This window comes from Neoarius graeffei, chromosome 2, assembly GCF_027579695.1.
Source record: "Neoarius graeffei isolate fNeoGra1 chromosome 2, fNeoGra1.pri, whole genome shotgun sequence".
NCBI lineage: Eukaryota > Metazoa > Chordata > Actinopteri > Siluriformes > Ariidae > Neoarius > Neoarius graeffei.
The window spans coordinates 109658586-109679651 of record NC_083570.1 but is presented as its reverse complement, the minus strand read 5'-3'; positions in this window follow the sequence as shown (position 1 = coordinate 109679651).

The window sequence follows — 21066 nt, the reverse complement described above, 5'->3', positions numbered from 1 at the left end:
TATTTAGCACAAAAGTCTTTTAGCACAAGTTCTAATGTCTCTTAGTACAATTCTAAGTTCTATAGCACAACTCTGGATTATGGTCACAATAATCGAAAAAATACTCATTGTGATATAGGAAGTGGTTTATTATGATTGCTTAGGGACTGGAAGCCAGAATTTCTGCTGCTGTGCATGTTAAGTGTGGAAATGCATCTATAGCCATGGTCAATGCATTTGCAAGAAACATGTGTTGCTGCGATGTCATAACATCAGTTTCACATGGCAAAGTTAACAGTTTTAATTACCTGTCGTGTCTATTACTTGTAATGCAACTTTTTTCTCATGATAAATTTCACCTTCACAAATGAAAATTATTTTTCTCAACTTATCGGCATGTACATGCAAAACTTGGAAAAGTTAATTTCCTTTTATAGTTTTAACATGAAGTCTGTTTTGTTGACATTATAAACTGTTTATTGATGGAAACTTGAGTGCAAAACTGTTCATGACAACTGCAGTCCTAAAGTTAGCAAGTTAAATGTAGTCCTCAGCCATAAAAGCATTACTGTAAGAGTCCAGAGCATCTTCCAAGTGTGACTTTCGACTGTCCATATGGGGCCGTCCTCCACAGGAGCGATGTGATGAGACTCCAGCCAGACATAGGGCATCAGGATGGATCAGGCAGGTCCAAGGAACAGAAGAGGTCAGCATCTCAATCTCAGGATTGGCATGTAACTCAACATAAAATGTATGTCGAAATATGAAATTAAACAAAAAGACAGAATACCAGTTAAAATCATAGTGTATAAAATATAGTATATAATTGACATTAAAACATGACTTAATTATATTCAGACACTAAGTTAGTAAATTTAATTTATAAAGCACATTTAAAATAGTTTTCACTGACCAAAGTACTGTACACAGGGTAGCTAAGAAATCAGAGGTAAAATGCACAAACAAACACAACACAAAAGAAAAGATGCATTAATAGCTGCAACAAAAGTACACATTACAAACACAGAGACTGACAGATAGACAAAGAGGCCAGAATTACACAAACAACAAATGAACAACAACATTGAATAACACCAACTACAAAAAGAACTATGGAATGGGCAGCTAAGAGTTTGCAAAAGCCAGTGAGTAGAGGTGAGTTTTGAGCCTGGATTTAAAAGAGGAAATAGAGGGGGCAAATCTAATGTCTTGGGACAAACAGTTCCACAGACTTGGAGCCACTACTGCAAATGCCCTATCACCTTTTTGTTTGAGCTGAGTCCGGGCCACATGGAGGAGACCTTTATCAGCAGATCTGAGGGACCTACCGGTAGGTGCAGGGGGTGGTTTCAGAAGATCTGAGATGTAAGTGCAGGCTTGACCATGCAGCGCCTTGTAGACTATTAGTAGGACTTTAAATTGGATCCTAAAACTAATGGGGAGCCAGTGTAAAGAAGCCAGGACAGGGGTAATGTGCTCTCTCTTCTTGGTACCTGTCAGCAGTCTAGCAGCTGCATTTTGCACCAACTGTAAACACATTAATTGAGACTGGGGGAGACCAAGATAGAGGGAATTGCAGTAATCTAGCCGGGATGTAATGAAGGCATGGATGACTTTTTCTAGGTCTTCAAAGGATAAAGGTTTGAGACGGGAGATCATTCTCAGCTGGAAGAAGCTATTCTTAATAACAGTACTAATCTGCTTTTTAAAGCAGAGTTCTGAATCAAGAGTGACACCTAGGTTTTTAGCATATGACTTAATGTATGGAGAGAGATGAGCAAGCTTGTCAGCCGCTGAGGATCTAGATTTGGGAGGACCAAAAAATGATAACCTCAGGTTTGTCATTATTTAGCTGGAGGAAGTTATTGGTCATCCAGCACTTAATGTCCTCAAGACAATCCAATAATGGCTGTATGGAATCCCTAGATTTAAAGGGGAGGTACAGTTGTGTATCATCTGCATAGAAGTGAAAGGAGATATCATACTTTCTAATAATGTTACCTAGGGGGAGCATATACAACCAGAATAGTACTGGACCCAAAATAGAGCCCTGCGGGACCCCATAAGAGACTATCATAATATAATGTAAACAAGTGAGTTTTAAGAGAACGTTTAAAAATGTCAACTGATCCTGAGTCTCTTATATCGCACAGAAGACTGTTCCAAAGACTAAAGGCACTGCAACTGAAGCATATTCTTGATTAAATGACAACCTGTTCTGTAAAAAAAAAAAATGTTTCTCTTGAGAGTGTCATCAACTATGAAATAAATAATTTAATTCTAACAACATTCAAAGACTATATTTATTTTTGTTTTCTTGTCTCCACCAACTGTGTTGGAGGTGGTTATGTGTTCACCTCCTTTTTGTTGGTTTGTTTGTGTGTGTTTGTTCCCAACATAACTCAAAAAGTCCTGAATGGATTTGGATGAAATTTGGTGGAAAGGTGAGCCATGGACCAAGGAAAAATGTATTACATTCTGATGCAAATCCAGATTTGTAGGTACAGTAGATCCAGGATCCAGATATCAGGATTCTAACTAGGCCTTTTCAGTGTATCGGGCCGATACACAATGTTTCCTTACTGCTACACCCACAATATTGCCGAAACGCCTGTAAAAGTTGCTGCTACATGAGCAAAAAGACGTCAATCTTGAAAGTGTTTTTTTGTTTAATTTTCTCCGCTTGTGGACTTTACACAAAGTACTCGGTGCTTGTACTCGGTGCAATATGTATACTGTTCCTACTTATTCAGGTGACATTGGGCATACCTAACCACCTGTGTTTTCTTTCTCTCCCCCCCCACTCCAAATCTGTCCCTCTGAGTTACATGGAGTCAACAGGAAATCTTTTGGTGGAGACGGTGGGGACCTCGACTGGCTATCGTAGCCTGCAGGGAATCGGCCGTCAGACATTCTGTCGCATGTCCCAGACCCGGTGAAATGTAACTGAATTGTCTTGGCCAGGCCTAAGGGTCCCATCTGCATCTCATCATTGCTGAGGAGTGTGCTCCCATCACCCAATCTAGCATCCAGCCAGAGCAGGTCATGATATATTTTTTTACCATATTAACATGCCATTGTGTGTCATGCCTGATGTAAAGACTCTTGTCTCTGCGAGCCTACCACACAGATTTAATACTTGTCATTTTTAGGGCATACCTAACAACATGTTTTCTTTCTCTCTCTCTCTCTTCCCCCCCCCCCCCCAATCTGTCCCTCTGAGTTACATGTTGATCCTGGGATTGAGATGCTGGCCTCTTCTGCCCCTCGGACCTGCTTGATCCATCCTGGTGCCCTGTGTCTGGTCGGAGTTTTATCGCCCCACTCCTGTGAAGGACGGCCCCATGAGGACAGTTGAGGGTTATACCTGTTAAAACTGTTAATATTATAGTCAGGCTGTCTGTTGTTGCCCAAATGAGGATGGGTTCCCTTTTGAGTCTGGTTCCTCTCGAGGTTTCTTCCTCATGTCGTCTGAGGGAGTTTTTCCTTGCCACCGTCGCCACAGGCTTGCTCATTGGGGATAGATTAGGGATAAAATTAGCTCATGTTTTAAGTCGTTCAAATTCTGTAAAGCTGCTTTGCGACAATGTTTATTGTTAAAAGCGCTGTACAAATAAACTTGATTGATTGATTGATTAATTTTCTCTTGTTATCCCCATTTGGACATACTCCACTCCCTGTCCACGTAAGCGCCCAGTGCATAGCTGCCTGAGTAGTTCCGTGTGGAGATTGTTGCTGATCATACTAGTCTGGTTTGCCTCCTTCCTGATGCTTTGTTCACAGTAAAGTACCATCCATGTTAAGAGGTGCTTACATGCCATGCACATAATACATGACGGTCCCTGAGTTAGATCTGGAGAGTCATGTATGGTTATTGAATGGCTGAAGCAGAAAATAAAGCTGACACATGGCGACCATTGACTGACTGTTTTATTCTTATTCCATAAATATGTCACTAATATAGTTTAATATTAACTATAATAAGTCTTGTCCAGGGTGTACCCTGCCTTTCGCCCATAGTCAGCTGGGATAGGCTCCAGCTTGTCTGTGACCCTGTAGAACAGGATAAAGCGGCTAGAGATAATGAGATGAGATGAGATGAGATTAATTATAATAAATCTTGTCCAGGCGGCACGGTGGTGTAGTGGTTAGCGCTGTCGCCTCACAGCAAGAAGGTCCTGGGTTCGAGCCCCGGGGCCGGCGAGGGCCTTTCTGTGCGGAGTTTGCATGTTCTCCCCGTGTCCGCGTGGGTTTCCTCCGGGTGCTCCGGTTTCCCCCACAGTCCAAAGACATGCAGGTCAGGTTAACTGGTGACTCTAAATTGACCGTAGGTGTGAATGTGAGTGTGAATGGTTGTCTGTGTCTATGTGTCAGCCCTGTGATGACCTGGCGACTTGTCCAGGGTGTACCCCGCCTTTCGCCCGTAGTCAGCTGGGATAGGCTCCAGCTTGCCTGCGACCCTGTAGAAGGATAAAGCGGCTAGAGATAATGTGATGTGTGATGTGAAATCTTGTCCAGGGTGTACCCTGCCTTTCACCTGTAGTCAGCTGGGATAGGCTCCAGCTTGCCTGCAACCCTGTAGAACAGGATAAAGTGGCTAGAGATAATGAAATGAGATGAGATGAGATGAGATGAGATTAATTATAATAAATCTTGTCCAGGGTGTACCCTGCCTTTCACCCGTAGTCAGCTGGGATAGGCTCCAGCTTGCCTGCGACCCTGTAGAACAGGATAAAGCGGCTAGAGATAATGAGATGAGATGAGATGATAAGTCTTCAGTCAAAAACAATCACAGCAACTTTTTTGAAAAAAAAATCTCATTAATATTACCAAAAAAGAGAGACTTTCAGGGAGGCCTGCAAGTGCCAGGAAATGCACTAGAATGCATCTCCAATCTGAGCATGTAGAACCCATGAGCTTTTGGGGGCCTAAGGTGGCCCCTGAACCCCTGGCTGTTATGACTGGTGCCACTACACCGATAGTTTGGTCTAGTTAGAACCCTGAGATATGTATGCGGATCCAGGATTTTTTTTTTTTTGCCTTTTCCAAATGTAACTCAAAAAGTGATGAACAGATTTGGATGAAATTTGGTGGACAGCTGTAATATTACCCTAGGTTCAAGTGATTTGAATTTTATGTTGATAATATGTGGCTTGATGGAGGTAGGGACTCTACCAAGTTCCCTTCTAGTTAAGTATGCACATTTAATTTTAGAAATAAATAAATGTATTTTTTTTTTTTTGGGGGGGGGAGTACTTGTAAGAGTATCAGCACCCATCTGGTAGAAATTGAATGTGGTGTGTATTGTTTTGAAAGGTTATCTTTTGATAATTAACTGGGGGGGGGGTGTTGGTACTTGGATCCTGAAAAAGAAAAGAAAAGACTGTCCCTTGAGGATTGAGTGTCCTTGCCTTTGACAAAATGGCAGAGTGCACAGACGCAGTGGCTAGGAGCTACTACAGCTGGCATAGTTTTTGCACTTTATTGGTGACAGTACTACTCTACACAGTAGAGTAGTACTGTATTACTCTACATGTTTTCGGGGAAGTGGCACTCCAATACAGCCGCTCTGAACTTCTTCAATTAAACACTGGAGCACACCACCTGTTAGCCGAGTATTATCCTCCTGAGATCACCAGACCATCTCCCGGGGACCCCGCAGCGGCAGGCTGGCGAAGGAGGTGCTGTGAGCAGCAGCAGAAGAGGGGTAAGCAGGCTGGTGTATGGGCCAGGCTAAAGGCTAATCCATTCAAACCACCGCTTCCTACCATCTTTCTCTCTAATGCCCGGTCGATCCGTGGCAAGATGGATGAGATACGGCTACATATGGCAGCAAAGAGGACTATTTATAACTGTTGCTGAATGATTTTCACCGAAACCTGGCTGGACAGCACCACTCCAGACACTGCTATTGAGCTAGCAGGACGTACCGCCTACAGAGCCGACAGGACTGTGGACTCTGGCAAAAAGGCCAGCGGGGGACTATGCATCTATATTAACAACTCTTGGTGCACCAACATAACTGTAGTGAGTAAACTGTGCAGTCCAGAGGTAGAACTCATGTTGCTAAAGTGCAGACCATTTTACTTACCGAGGGAGTTCACTGCTGTTCACATCTTTGCTGTTCACATTCCACCAGACACTAATGCTTAGCTAGCGCTAGCACAGGTTCACGACAGCATAAACAACGGTTTAGTAGCTCATCCAGACAGTGTTTTTATAGCAGGTGGGGACTTTAACCATGCTGACTTGAAAACAGTTCTTCACAAGTTCCATCGTAATGTGAAATGTGCTACTAGGGGAAATAAAACTCTGGGCCAAGTGTATACTAATACAGCAGATGCATACAGGGCTCAGACCTACCCCCACCTGGGTCTGTCGGACCACCTTTCTCTGCTGTTACATCCATGGTATACACCTAAGATCAAAAGTGCTGGGTCTATAACCAAAGTTATGAGAACATGGCCGGAGGGTGCCATCCCTATGCTGCAGGACTGTTTCCATCACACGGATTGAGATGTATTCAAAGGGCAGGGCACGGACACTCATGAATCCATGGATGAATGCACCTCCACTGTCCTATGTTACATCAACTTCTGTGTGGATATTGTTAGATGTTGGAAACATTTTCATATGTATCTGAACAGGAAACCTTGGATGACACAGTGTAGAACAGCTGATCCGAGATAGGGACTTGGCACTTAGCTCTGGGGACCCTGGGACATACAGCAGAGTCAGAGCTGCACTGAGGAAAGGTATTAATACTGCCAAACAACAACATAGGAGGTATATTGAAGCCTGTTTCAACAACTCTATAAACCCCAGGCAGGTATGGGAGGGCATCAGGGCCATCACGGACTACAAGAGCAAAGCAACAGTAACATCTTCCTCAGCTGATGCCACCTTAGCTGAGGATTTAAACTATTTTTATGCCCACTATGACAGGGAAAACACAGACCCGGTGCTGCCCCTCCCCCCTTCCTTTGACCCCGCTCCAGTCTTGAGCTCTCATGAGGTGAGACATGTCCTCCACAGCATCAACACCAGAAAAGCAGCCGGACCGGACGGTGTGCTGGGGCACGTGCTGAAAGATTGTGCTGCGGAGCTAACAGATGTCTTCACCTCCATTTACAATACATCACTGTCCACATCATGGGTCCCTGCCTGCTTTAAGGCAGCCACAATAGTTCCCATCCCCAAGCAGTCAAATGTCACATGTCTGAATGACTACAGACCTGTGGCACTCACCTCCATTCCTACCAAATGCCTTGAGAGACTTGTCATTAAACACATTAAAGGCTCAATACCACCAACATTTGACCCATACCAATTTGTGCACAAACAGAACAGGTCGACTGAGGATGCTATTGCCATCGTGCTCCATTCACTATTGGAGCATCTCGAGCAGAAGAATACCTATGTGAGGCTCCTCTTTGTCAATTTCAGCTCAGCCTTTAATACAATCCAGCCCTTCAAGCTCCAAGCCAAACTACACCATCTTGGATTGAACATCTCACTATGCAATTGGATTATGGACTTTCTGACAAACTGAACACAGAATGTGAGAGCAGACAAGCACACTTCCTCCACCCTTTCAATCAATACTGGGGCACCCCAAGGGTGTGTGCTTAGCCCTTTGCTCTACACCCTGTTCACACATGACTGCTCTGCTTCTTCTCTTTCCAATCTCATTGTTAAATTCACTGATGACACCACAGTGCTCGGACTTATCAACAACAATAAAGAGATGGATTACAGGGCTGAAGTGCAACATCTAGCATCATGGTGTGTGGGTAATAATCTCATACTGAACATCAAGAAGACCAAGGAGATGATTGTGAACCCCCGCAAGAAGAGACAAAACAACCACCCTCCACTCTCTATCAGCAATGAGGCGGTGGAGAGGGTGATGTACTTCAAATTCTTGGAAGTGACTATTGCTGAGGACCTGTCCTGGGACATCAACACCACCTCAGTGGTAAGAAAGGCCCAGAAACGTCTCTACTACCTGAGGCAACTGAAGAATGGCAGGATCCAGAAACAGCTGATGGTGAACTTCTACAACTATGCCATCAGCAGTGTTCTGACGTATGGTTTCCTTGTGTGGTTCTCTAGCTGCACTAAGGCCGAACAGCAGGCACTCCAGCGGGGAAAATCATGGGGACCACTCTACCAGAGATCAGTACCATCTACACCTCCCGCTGTCTGAAGAGAAAGCGTAACATCCTGCATGACCAACACCACCCAGCCCATCACCTGTTCCACCTGCTGCCCTCAGGCAGAAGGTACAGGGCCTTACCAGCCAGGACAACCAGAATGGCCCAAAACCTGTACCCTCAGGCAGCGAGGCTGCTGAACAGTGCCCCACTCCCCTCTCTCCCCTCCTCCTGGACAGTAAAACACACCTCACCCTACAATAACTGTGAACTAGACTCTGCATTGCTGCAACATTACACTAACCCCAAATCTGACCATGCTCTCTGTTTCTGGTGCCCCTGTTCTTGATCTGTTTTCTGATATACCTCTTGCTGCTATGACTATGACCGTTTACATTTCGTGCCTGCACTGGACCCTATTTATAATGGGTATTATGGGACTTTGCGCTACTATGCACTTTTTACATTATGCACTTTTACATCTACTATGTATGGCTGGGTTGCTCCAATGGAATTTCGTTGTTATTTATGACAATGACAATAAAAAAAAGTGATTGATCCATCCATTATCTGTAGCCACTTATCGTGTGCAGGGTTGCGGGCAAGCTGGAGCCTATCCCAGCTGACTATGAGTGGAAGGCAGGGTACACCCTGGACAAGTCGCCAGATCATTGCAGTGCTGACACATAGATGGTCCAATAAGTGCATAAACAAGCTCCAGTTAGTTCAAAATGCAGCAGCAAGAGTCCTTACTAGAACTAGAAAATATGACCACATCCCCGTCTTATCCACACTGCATTGGCTCCCAATCAAATTTCATATTGATTTATAAAATACTACTATTGACCTTTAAAGCACTAAATGGTCTCGCACCACAGTACCTGAGTGAACTTCTGGTCCTCTATGACCCACCATGCCTACTTGGATCAAAAGGTGCAGGCTATCTGCTGGTACCTTGTATAGTGAAGGCTACATCAGGGGGCAGAGCCTTTTCTTACAAAGCCCCATAATTATGGAACAGCCTTCCAAGTAGTGTTTGGGAATCAGACACAATCTCAGTGTTTAAGTCTAAGCTGAAAACATATCTGCTTAGTCAAGCCTTTTGTTAATGGTGTTTGAGGTAAAGGTGTAGATCTGGAGGGTCCTCAGACATAGAGTGTTTTGGTAAACTGGAATGTATGGATACTGTCAGTCCCCAATCGCTTGCTCACTCGAGTTTGTTGATGGTGTAGTGGCTGGCTGCTTTATGTCCTGGGGCTCCCTCATGCCTGTGTTAACTTCTGGCTCTCCCCTTTTAGTTATGCTGTCATAGTTAGTTGCCAGAGTCCCTGCTTGTAATTACTGCAATATGTATACTGTTCCTACTTATTCAGGAGACACTGGGCATAACTAACAACCTGTGTTTTCTCTCCCTTTCTCTCTCTCCCCCCCCAAATCTGTCCCTCTGAGTTACGTGTTGGTCCTGGGATTGAGATGCTGACCTCTCTGCTCCTCGGACCTGCCTGATCCATCCTGGTGCCCTGTGTCTGGTTGGAGTCTCATCGCTTCACTCCTGTGGAGGATGGCCCCATGAGGACAGTTGAAAGTCACACTTGGAGGACATTCTGGACTCTTACAGTAATGCTTTTATGGCTGAGGACTATAGTTGACTTGCTAACTTTAGGACTGAAGTTGTCATGAACAGTTTTGCACTCAAGTTTCCATCAATGAAAAGTTTATAACATCAATAAAACTGACTTCTTGTTAAAACTGTTAATGTTATAGTCATGCTGTCTGTTGTTGCCCAAATGAGGATGGGTTCCCTTTTGAGTCTGGTTCCTCTCGAGGTTTCTTCCTCATGCCATCTGAGGGGGTTTTTCTTTGCCACCGTCGCCACAGGCTTGCTCATTGGGGATAGATTAGGGATAAAATCAGCTCATGTTTTAAGTCATTCAAATTGTGTAAAGCTGCTTTGCGACAATGTTTATTGTTAAAAGCACTGTACAAATAAACTTGACACAGAGACAAACCACTATTCATACTCAATTTAGAGCAAACAATTAGCCTAACCAGCATGTCTTTGGGGGAAACCAGAGCACCCAGAGGAAAGTCACACAGACATGGGAAGAATGTACAAATTCCACACAGAAAGGCCCCCATCAGCCACTGGGCTCAAACCCAGAACCTTCTTGCTGTGAGGCAACATTGCTAACCACTACACCACCGTGCTGCCCAGGTTGATTGCCATTTTGGCCATATTGTTTAGGTTCAGGTCTGATGCACAACTAAACTCTGAATACACCTCTCAATGAATATTTATGGAGACAAAAAATAAACAAAATGATATACAACATTTTCAGCGAGGAAGATAGCATCAGTACAAAGGTCAGATGTGTTATTAAACTATGAGGATTTATGGTGGTGTCTAAGCACCTCTCTCTCTCTGTGTGCCATATTTTAGCACAGTGATTTTTCGCCAGATGGCCATAGTGTTTCTGAGAAACCTCTCACATGTGTAGAAGAGATAGAGATCTTCATGTGCATCAGATGTGTAATAATAAAGAGGGTTAATTGCCAAAGAACGAGGGCAACCATTAGTGGTGCTTCTGTGTTTGCTTTCTGCTGTCTTGCCTTCTGTTCTAGCATCAGATCAATCCCCATGTTTTCCCTGCGTCACCTCGCACGCCATGTTTACATTCGGACTGTCGGAGACTTGCGTCAGCTTCTCAGTAACAGCAAAGCTGTTGAATATTGCCTGTGTGTGGACTGTGTCATATAACAGTCTTCTTTCTCTTTTTCACACATCCACCCACTCACATCTCCGTTCCGCATAATGGCACCCATGCTACATATTAATAACGGAGGAAATGAACAGAGCAGGAAGTGCTGTATGAGCCCATGAGTTTACCTTCTTACACTGCCACTGATTTATGACTCGTGCCCAAAGACAATTAGTCACTCGGAGATAATGAGTAGATATTAAACACTACTGTATAGACAGTTAAGTCTGAATTGATGTCGCAGTGTGCTGTCATGCTGGTGCTTGAAATAGAATCATTTTCCAGACAATGAAATGTGATGATGTGTCACCATGACAGAATTATTTTTAGTCAGAATTGATAAAGCGATCAAGGTGTTCAAACCACAGTGGTGTTGAATTCTTGTTTCCAATTGGTCAGGAGGTCATGATTCAGATTATATATTCCAACCATGAAGCAAATCACAGCTTTATATTAATGTGTTTGTTTGAATACTGTCACATCACCATCGAAATCCAGTTCCCAGAATTCCACACCACAGCCTTCAGACACCATTCCCCAGCAGCTGAATGAACTATAAACTCCACCAGTCATACAATTTATACACGAGCTCACTGTCCACTAATTACTAACTTAACACACCAGTTTCCATTCACATACTCCCTTTAAACAAGTTGAACTGAACATTTACTTACTTATCTACTTACTTACTTATTAGTATCATCATTAGCTCATCCATCCAACAGGTGATGAGTTTATGCCATCATGTGTTGTCCATTGTCCTTCTGGCGTTGTCCACATTTCATGGAAATTGCTTCTTCTCTTTCAATTCTTCACCGATTTTTATTCTTTTTGGCAGGAAGGTTGGTTTGCCTGGGATGCATATAGCTTCTACCCAAATTTGCATAATTGCAATAAATAATGAAGATATGGAGTAATTAATCAATCCCTAATGAGCAGTTTCCACACAAATCACTTCTTCTCCCTCAATTCTTCACTAATTTTGATTCTTTCTGGCATGAACGTAGAGGTACCTAGGGTGCATATAACTTCTACCCAGATTTGTTTCAGTACAATTACTAATGAAGTTATGGACTAATTAAGCCTTAATGAGCAGTTCAACAAAAATTGCTTCTTCTTGGTCAGTCCCTCGCTGTTTTGGATTTTTTATGGCAAATAGGTTGGTATTCCTAGGGTGTATATAGCTTCTACAGTGGTATGCAAAAGTTTGGGCACCCCTAGTCAAAATTGCTGTTACTGTGAACAGTTAAGCAAGTTGAAGATGAAATGATCTCCAAAAGGCATAACATTAAAGATGACTCATTCCCTTTATATTTTAAGCAAAAACAATTTTTTATTTTCATATATTACATTTTCAAAATGACAAAAAAGGAAAAGGGCCCGAAGCAAAAGTTTGGGCACCCTGCATAGTTAGTATCTAGTAACACCCCCTTTGGCAAGTATCACAGCTTGTAAACACTTTTTGTAGCCAGCTAATAATCTTTCAGTTCTTACCTGGGGGCTTTTCACACATTCATCCTTGCAAAAGGCTTCCAGTTCTACAAGTTTCTTGGGCTATCTTGCATGCACTGTTCTTTTGAGATCTATCCACAGATTTTCAATGATGTTTAGGTCAGGGGACTGTGAGGACCAGGGCAAAACCTTCAACTTGGGCCTCTTGAGGTATTCCATTGTAGATTTTGAGGCGTGTTTTGGATCATTGTCTTATTGTAGGACCCATCCTCTTTTTAACTTCAACTTTTTTACAGATGGTGTGATGTTTGCTTCCAGAATTTGATGGTATTTATTCGAATCCATGCTTCCCTCGACCAATGAATGTACCCTGTGCCACTGGCTACAACACAACCCCAAAGCATGATCGATCCACACCCATGCTTCAGTGTTGGAGGGGTGCTCTTTTCCTGGGATTTGGCACCTTTTTTTCTCCAAACATACCTTTGCACATTGTGGCCAAAAAGTTCTATTTTGGTTTCCTCAGTCCACAGGACTTGTTTCCAAAATGCATCAAGCTTATTTAGATGTTCATTTGCAAACATCAGACGCTGAATTTTGTGGCTAGGACGCAGGAAAGGTTTTCTTCTGATGACTATCTCATGAAGGTCATATTTGTTCAGGTGTCGCTGCATAGTAGAAGAGTGCACCACCACTCCAGGATCTGCTAAATCTTTCTGAAGGTCTTTTGCAGTCAAACAGTGGGTTTTATTTGCCTTTCTAGCAATCCAACGAGCAGTTCTTTCAGAAAGTTTTCTTCATCTTCCAGACCTCACCTTGATCTCCACTGTTTCTGTTAACTGCCATTTCTTAATAACATTACAATATGAGGAAAGAGCTACCTGAAAACACTTTGCTACATTCTTGTCGCCTTCTCCTGCTTTGTGAGCATCAATTATTTTATTATTCAGAATGCGAGGGAGTTGCTTAGAGGAGCCCATGGCTGTTGATTTTAGGGACAAGTTTGAAGAGTCAGAATTTATACAGCTTTGAAATCTGCATCATCTGAGCTTTCCTAATGAAGAATTTGAACAAGCCACAGCCCAGTAAGCTAATTAAGGTCTGGAAGCTTGGTAAAAGTTACCTGAGAACTCAAATGTATTGGGGTGCCCAAACTTTCACATGGTGTTCCTTTTCTTTTTTCACTCTCCAATTGTACAAAACAAAAATAATACACAAATCTTGCAGAAAACACTGAAAAGAAATGTGTCATCTTTACCTTTATGCCTTTTGGTGATCAGTTCATCTTCTGCTCACTTAACTATTCACAGTAACAGACATTTTCAGCAAGGGTGCCCAAACTTTTGTATGCCACTGTGTCTTGCAAAAGCATTAATCCCCCTTGATGTTTGTCCTGTTTTGTCGCATTATAAGCTGGAATTAAAATGGATTTTTTAGGGGGTTAGCACCATTTGATTTACACAATGTGCCTACAACTTTAAAGGTGAAAAATGTTGTTTTATTGTGACACAAACAATAAGTTGAAAAAACAGAAATCTGGAGTGTGCATAGGTATTCACCCCCTCTCATATGAAACCCCCAAATAAGAGCTGGTCCAACCAATTCACTTCATAAGTCACATAATTAGTTGATTAAGATCCACCTGTGTGCAATCAAAGTGTCACATGATCTGTCACATGATGTCTGTATAAATCAACCAGTTCTGGAAGGGCCATGGCTGGTGATTTTAGGGACAAGTTTGAGGAGTCAGAGAATTTATACAGCTTTGAAATCTGAATCATCTGACCTTTCCTACTGAAGAATTTGAACAAGCCACAGCCCAATAAACTAATTAAGGTCTGGAACCTTGGTAAAAGTTACCTGAGAACTCAAATGTATTGGGGTGCCCAAACTTTTGCATGGTGTTCCTTTTCTTTTTTCACTCTTCAATTGTACAAAACAAAAATAATACACAAATCTTACAGAAAATGCTGAAAATAAATGTATCATCTTTACCTTTATGCCTTTTGGTGATCAGTTCATCTTTTGCTCGCTTAACTATTCACAGTAATAGACATTTTCAGTAAGGGTGCCCAAACTTTTGCATGCCACTGTGCATATAGCTTGTATATAGTGTATATAACTTGCAACATTTATTGTGCAAGGTGGCCCACTTTAGATCGTTCCTTCTGGACTAGACGGGGCCGGAGTGAGCTACACCATCATTGATAGTCTCTTTATTTTTTTTAACTACACCATTGGATTTCACAATAGTGTATAAGGGCCACTGTATGTATGAATGAATGAAAGAATAAATGAATAAATAAGTTGCTGGTGGCACGGTGGTGTAGTGGTTAGCACTGTCGCCTCACAGCAAGAAGGTCTGGGTTCGAGCCCCGTGGCCGGCGAGGGCCTATCTGTGTGGAGTTTGCATGTTCTCCCCATGTCCGCGTGGGTTTCCTCTGGGTACTCCAGTTTCTTCCACAGTCTAAAGACATGCAGGTTAGGTTAACTGGTGACTCTAATTCTGAGGGTTTTTTTCTCTAAATTTTGACTCCTCTCCACAGCTCTGTATTGTTTTTTCCCTACAATGTCCCTAATACGGCGGCACGGTGGTGTAGTGGTTAGCGCTGTCGCCTCACAGCAAGAAGGTCCTGGGTTCGAGCCCCGGGGCCGGCGAGGGCCTTTCTGTGCGGAGTTTGCATGTTGTCCGCGTGGGTTTCCTCCGGGTGCTCCGGTTTCCCCCACAGTCCAAAGACATGCAGGTTAGGTTAACTGGTGACTCTAAATTGACCGTAGGTGTGAATGTGAGTATGAATGGTTGTCTGTGTCTATGTGTCAGCCCTGTGATGACCTGGCGACTTGTCCAGGGTGTACCCCGCCTTTCGCCCGTAGTCAGCTGGGATAGGCTCCAGCTTGCCTGCGACCCTGTAGAACAGGATAAAGCGGCTAGAGATAATGAGATGAGATGAGATGTTCCTAATACACCAATATAGGATTTGAACTTTGCATTGTTTGCTGATCAGTAATAAACCTCGTGTCTCAGTTCAACACATGCACCATTCCTGAAAAATATGTTCACATTTCCATAGTAACAGCTTTATAAAAGTTTTATGGTGGATGCGCCACAGAATCGAAATATAATAATAAATGGATAAAAAAACAACATCAGCATGTTGTGATTTAAAAAAGAAGAATTGTGTGGTAATTTTGCACTTTTCCCATAACAAGCTACATTTTTTTCTTGCAATAATGTCAAGATAAAGTGAAGGAACAGCTGTTTATCACCGCTAAGCTGCAAGATAACAGGGACTGATGTTTTGCAGACATTCTGTAACAGTAAATCTAACTATCAGTGGATACTAATAATAGTAGTGTTTCATTTTGTTGTAATTGTTAGCACATTGCTGTGAAAGAAGAGGAATAAAACACTTTAATATGTGCTATTATAGAATAATAATCCAGTTTAGGGTGGGTTTCAGTAATTCTGCTTCATCACATCATTAACCACTATCTCCGCCTGCGACAGAATGAGCACTAACATGAGATAGTTGCTTCCATAGGTCTCAATCTTTAGCAAGAGTGTTCAGGGAATTTATATCAAGACCTGTCCATGCTGTGATGTTATCTCTCCATCTCTTAGGTTGCCAACCCCATTTCTCTTTCCATCAATCATGCCTTCTAAACAGATCTTACTGACGCCACAATCCATTTGTTTTAAGTGGCCAAACAGTTTAAGTACTTTACTTTTGATGACAGAGGTGATTGGTGGCAATTGGGTTATTTGTCTAAGTTCTTCAATTTTGACATGATCTGAGAGTTTGGTGTTAGTTATAAGTCACATTACGTTATTTTGAAAGACTTCCAGTTTCTGTAGTGCAGCAGAAGTCCAGTTGACACATTCTAGTCCGTATAAAACTTCAGGAAGGACATTGGCATTGTAGACGCTTGATTTTGTGTGGTATGGGATCTGTTTTGAAGTTAGTGCAATTCTGGGCTTATCAAAAGCAGCCCAACCAAGTCTGATTCTATGGTTCACAGCTATCATTCTGTCAGTTTTTGAAGAGAGTTTGTATCTGAGGTAGATGGATTCAGAAACTTGCTTTCCTGGTTTGCCATATATTGTAAGGTTGAGGTCTGGATTAGATTTGTCTGTTGTCATGAAGTCTGTTTTTGATATGCTGATAGAAAGTCCAGCTTCTGCAGCATGTCTATCAAGAGAGTTAACAAAAGATTGTAAGTCCTGACAGGATTCATTTATTCCAGAAATATCATCAGCATAGCTGAGATTGGAGAGGAGGTGACCGCCAATTGAGAATCCAGATTGACATTCACCTTCAGTTTTAGAGAGTACTGTGGCGATTACAATGAAGAAGAGTATAGTAGTTCACTGCTTGAATTTGCATTGGCAATAGTATATTCACCTATTGAAAATGGATATGTGTTATATAAGTTGCCAAGTTTACTGTTGAAGTCACCCATTATGAAAAGGTAATCTCTAAAGGAATATCATTAACTATGGCCTGAATGCTGTCATAAAGTTCAAGAACTTCTTCCTCAGAGTGCGCTGAGGTAGGAAAGTAGCATTGTATGAAAACAAGTTTTGAGAACTTGCCTTTTAGGCTTAGAACTGCTCATCTATCAGAGATTGAGTCATAGCTTTCAATAAGTGGTAAGCATGTTTTATTAACAAGAAAGCCAATGCCATTTGATCTAGAAGTTTCATTACTTGAAAAGAAGATTTTGTGGCCAGTATCCTCATGTATCTCAATTTTTGATTCTTTAACCTTTGTTTCTGAGAAACCAGTGATATCCCAGTTCACTTCTTTTACTTCATGAAGCTCATTTTCTAGAGCATGTGAGTTAAGATCATTTATTGTTCTTGGGTTATATGTGCAAATGTTGAATATCCTTTTATGTTTTGTTTTTCCTCTGATCGTATGCCCCATTCCAGTCCGAGGCTGCTGAAGTGAACCCCTGGTCGCTACTGTCATACCAGTCTGGGGCTGCTGATGTGCCCTCCTGGTCACCTGTTGAGGGTCCAGACGTGCCCCCCTCCGATCTGAATCTCATCTCATCATCTCTAGCCGCTTTATCCTGTTCTACAGGGTTGCAGGCAAGCTGGAGCCTATCCCAGCTGACTATGGGCGAAAGGCGGGGCACACCCTGGACAAGTCGCCAGGTCATCACAGGGCTGACACATAGACACAGACAACCATTCACACTCACATTCACACCTACGGTCAATTTAGAGTCACCAGTTAACCTAACCTGCATGTCTTTGGACTGTGGGGGAAACCGGAGCACCCGGAGGAAACCCACGCGGACACAGGGAGAACATGCAAACTCCGCACAGAAAGGCCCTCGCCGGCCCCGGGGCTCGAACCCAGGACCTTCTTGCTGTGAGGCGACAGCGCTAACCACTACACCACTGTGCCGCCCCCGATCTGAATCTATTGGACATATTTCATGTTAGTTTTATCAGCCATACTCTTCTGTGCTGGCTTAGGGCATGTTGGAAGAGGGTATCAATTCTGGAGTTTTCCTTCTCCTAGATTGATTGCTTTCACACAGCTAAGAAGCTCAATCTACCCCAACTATGCATGGATTAGTGAGGCTTACCACAAACCCGCATACCCATGGCAGGCCTAGCCATTGCCTAAAGAGGCTCCCTGCAAGGTAGCAGGTGGTTTGAATTCGGAATTTACTTTCTCCTAGCCTTTGGTTAAATAGGCATTTCCTGCAAGGCAGCAGGTGGTTTGAAATCAGAGTTTTCCTTCTCCTACCTCATATGTTGGCTAGACTAAGGTCTATGAGGGGACCTTCATGTCTAAGGAGGACCATGTATGCCAGCAGGGATATATCCAGAGCCACCGGCCCCTTACTGGGGTAAGGTGCTACCTTACCCTAGGACATGATGGATTCAGTTTAATGTCATGACCCGGACAGACTACTTTATCACACTGCCCTGTCATTGATTATTTTCCTATTAAAGCACACCTCCATGTATTGTATTGCTTAGTGAATCTCCCTGAGTATTGAGGTGAGGGTTAGAGGTATTTACTGATCATCTTTGCTAACAATTTTGCGTCTCATCTCATCTCATTATGGTATCTCTAGCTGCTTTATCCTGTTCTACAGGGTCGCAGGCAAGCTGGAGCCTATCCCAGCTGACTACGGGCGAAAGGCGGGGTACACCCTGGACGAGTCGCCAGGTCATCACAGAGCTGGCACATAGACACAGACAACCATTCACACTCACATTCACACCTATGGTCAATTTAGAGTCACCAGTTAACCTAACCTGCATGTCTTTGGACTGTGGGGGAAACCGGAGCACCCGGAGGAAACCCACGCGGACGTGGGGAGAACATGCAAACTACACACAGAAAGGCCCTCGTCGGCTGCAGGGCTCGAACCCGGACCCTCTTGCTGTGAGGCAACAGCACTAACCACTACACCACTGTGCCGCCCACAATTTTGTGTACAAGATAAAAGTACACACAATAAATCCCAATGTATGCAACCAGAATGTAAAACTCTTTATGCATATAAAAGTATTTAGATCATTTTTTTTTCTTTTAAATATTGATTAATGAGGGCCCTGGTGTTTGAGTAGGTTTAGACAACTGGAAAAATGGAGGTTGTATTTGAATACGCCCTGTGGATGTGTGCTTTTCAAGAGAAAATGAACGCTTTGTGAAAGCTAATGTGCCATCTGGAAGTGAGCCAAATGCTCATGTATTGTCCACCTGCCTGTGGAATAATAATTGAGTGATAACCAACAACACATCAAACTGCCGCTTGAACATCATTCCATTTGGTTGTGTTGTTTTGCTGAAGAAGAGGTTTGTTTAGTCAGTGATGATAAGTAAAACAAAAAAATCTGTACATGCTAGATACAATGAAAAAGCATTTGGAAGGAAAATCTATTTGGAAATAGAGCACATGGGTGAAAATGGAAAGGTTTTTGTTCTCTTCCTGAATGCTGACAGATTTATGGTTAAGTAAGTGTAATATGTGTTCATTGAGTTTTTAAAGTATCTATATAATAGCACTGTTGCTCTGTCTCTGTTTTGATTTTTTTCTATCTTGATTGTCCAGTATCTATGTGCAAGCAAGGTACCATACCGGTATCTTTCAAAAACCCCAATTCCATCAAATTGGGACACTGTGTAAAACATAAATAAAAAAATAGAATACAATGATTTGCAAATCACAGAAACCCCATTATTTCATTGAAAATTAGACAAAGACAACATATCAAATGTTTAAACTGAGAATGTTTATTGTTTTGTTTTGTTTTTTATTTACGTATATGCTCATTTTGGGTGGTGTAGTGGTTAGCGCTGTCACCTTAAAGTAAGAAGGTTCTGGGTCCAAGCCCAGTGGCTGACGAGGGCCTTTATGTGTGGAGTTTGCATGTTCTATCCGGGTTTCCTCTGGGTGCTCTGATTTCTCCCACAGTCCAAAGACATGCAGGTTAGGCTAATTGGTGGTTTTAAATTGACTGTAGGTGTGAATGGTTGTTTGTCTCTGTGTCAGCCCTGTGATGACCTGGCAACTTGTCCAGGGTGTACCCCACCTCGTGCCCATAGTCAGCTGGGATAGGCCCCTGCACAGGATGTGCGGCTATAGATAATGGATAGATGGATGCTCATTTTGAAACTGATGTCAGCAACACGTTTCAAAAAAAGTTGGAACAAGGGCATGTTTACCACTGTGTTTCATCATGTCTACTTTTTACCACACCCTGTAAATGTTTGGGAACTGAGGAGACCAATTGTTTAGTTTTGATAGAGAAATGTTGTCCCATTCTTGCCTGATATACAATTTCAGTGGCTCAACAGTTTGGGGTCTCCTTTGTCATATTTTGTGATTTATAATGCACCAAATATTTTAAATTGGAGAAAGGTCTGGACTGCAGTCAGGCCAGTTTAGCACCTGGACTCTTTTACTATGGAGCCATGCAGTTGTAATATGTGCAGAAAGCAGTTTGGAATTTTCTTGCTGAAAGAAGGAAGGCCTTTGCTGAAAAAAGATTTTGTCTGGATGGCAGCATATTGCTCTGAAACATATATACTCGTATATCATTCAGCATTAATGATACCTTCCCAGATGTACAAGCTACCCATGTCATGTGCACTAATGCCCCCTCATACCATCACAGATGCTGGCTTTTGAACTGTGCACTGATAACAAGCCAGATGGTCCCTCTCCTCTTTAGCCTAGAGGGCGTGGTGTCAATGATTTCTAAAAATAATTTCTACTTTTGATTCAACAGACCTCGGGAAAGAGCTTTGCTCTCGACTTCTGAAACATTACCCAGATTGTTTCGTCTGTTAAGGGCATTGGCCTGCTCATAAACACTTTATCACTGTGGTCAGCTTCAATGAATAGGGTATAAACATCCAGAATAGAGAGGATACCTCACCCTTAAAGTGTGCATCTGTCCTATTTAGATTAAAGGTGACACAATAACACTGCTGTGCTTCGAGAAAATAATTGGTTTCATTGGGATGGCTTGCAATGGAGGCCTAGTTTTATCACCATCCCAATCCTCTCCTGGTAATAGTGGGCCATTGGAGATGTGCTCCAATAATGAAAGATTGGCTGCAAGTCTCTGAATTCAAATTATAGGCAATAATGGGACTACACTCTCAGGTGTTACTCAGTACTTTGCAGTTGTTTGTCTTTCACCTCGGCCAAGTCCGCCCCAAGCTAGCAAGGAGCTGGCATTT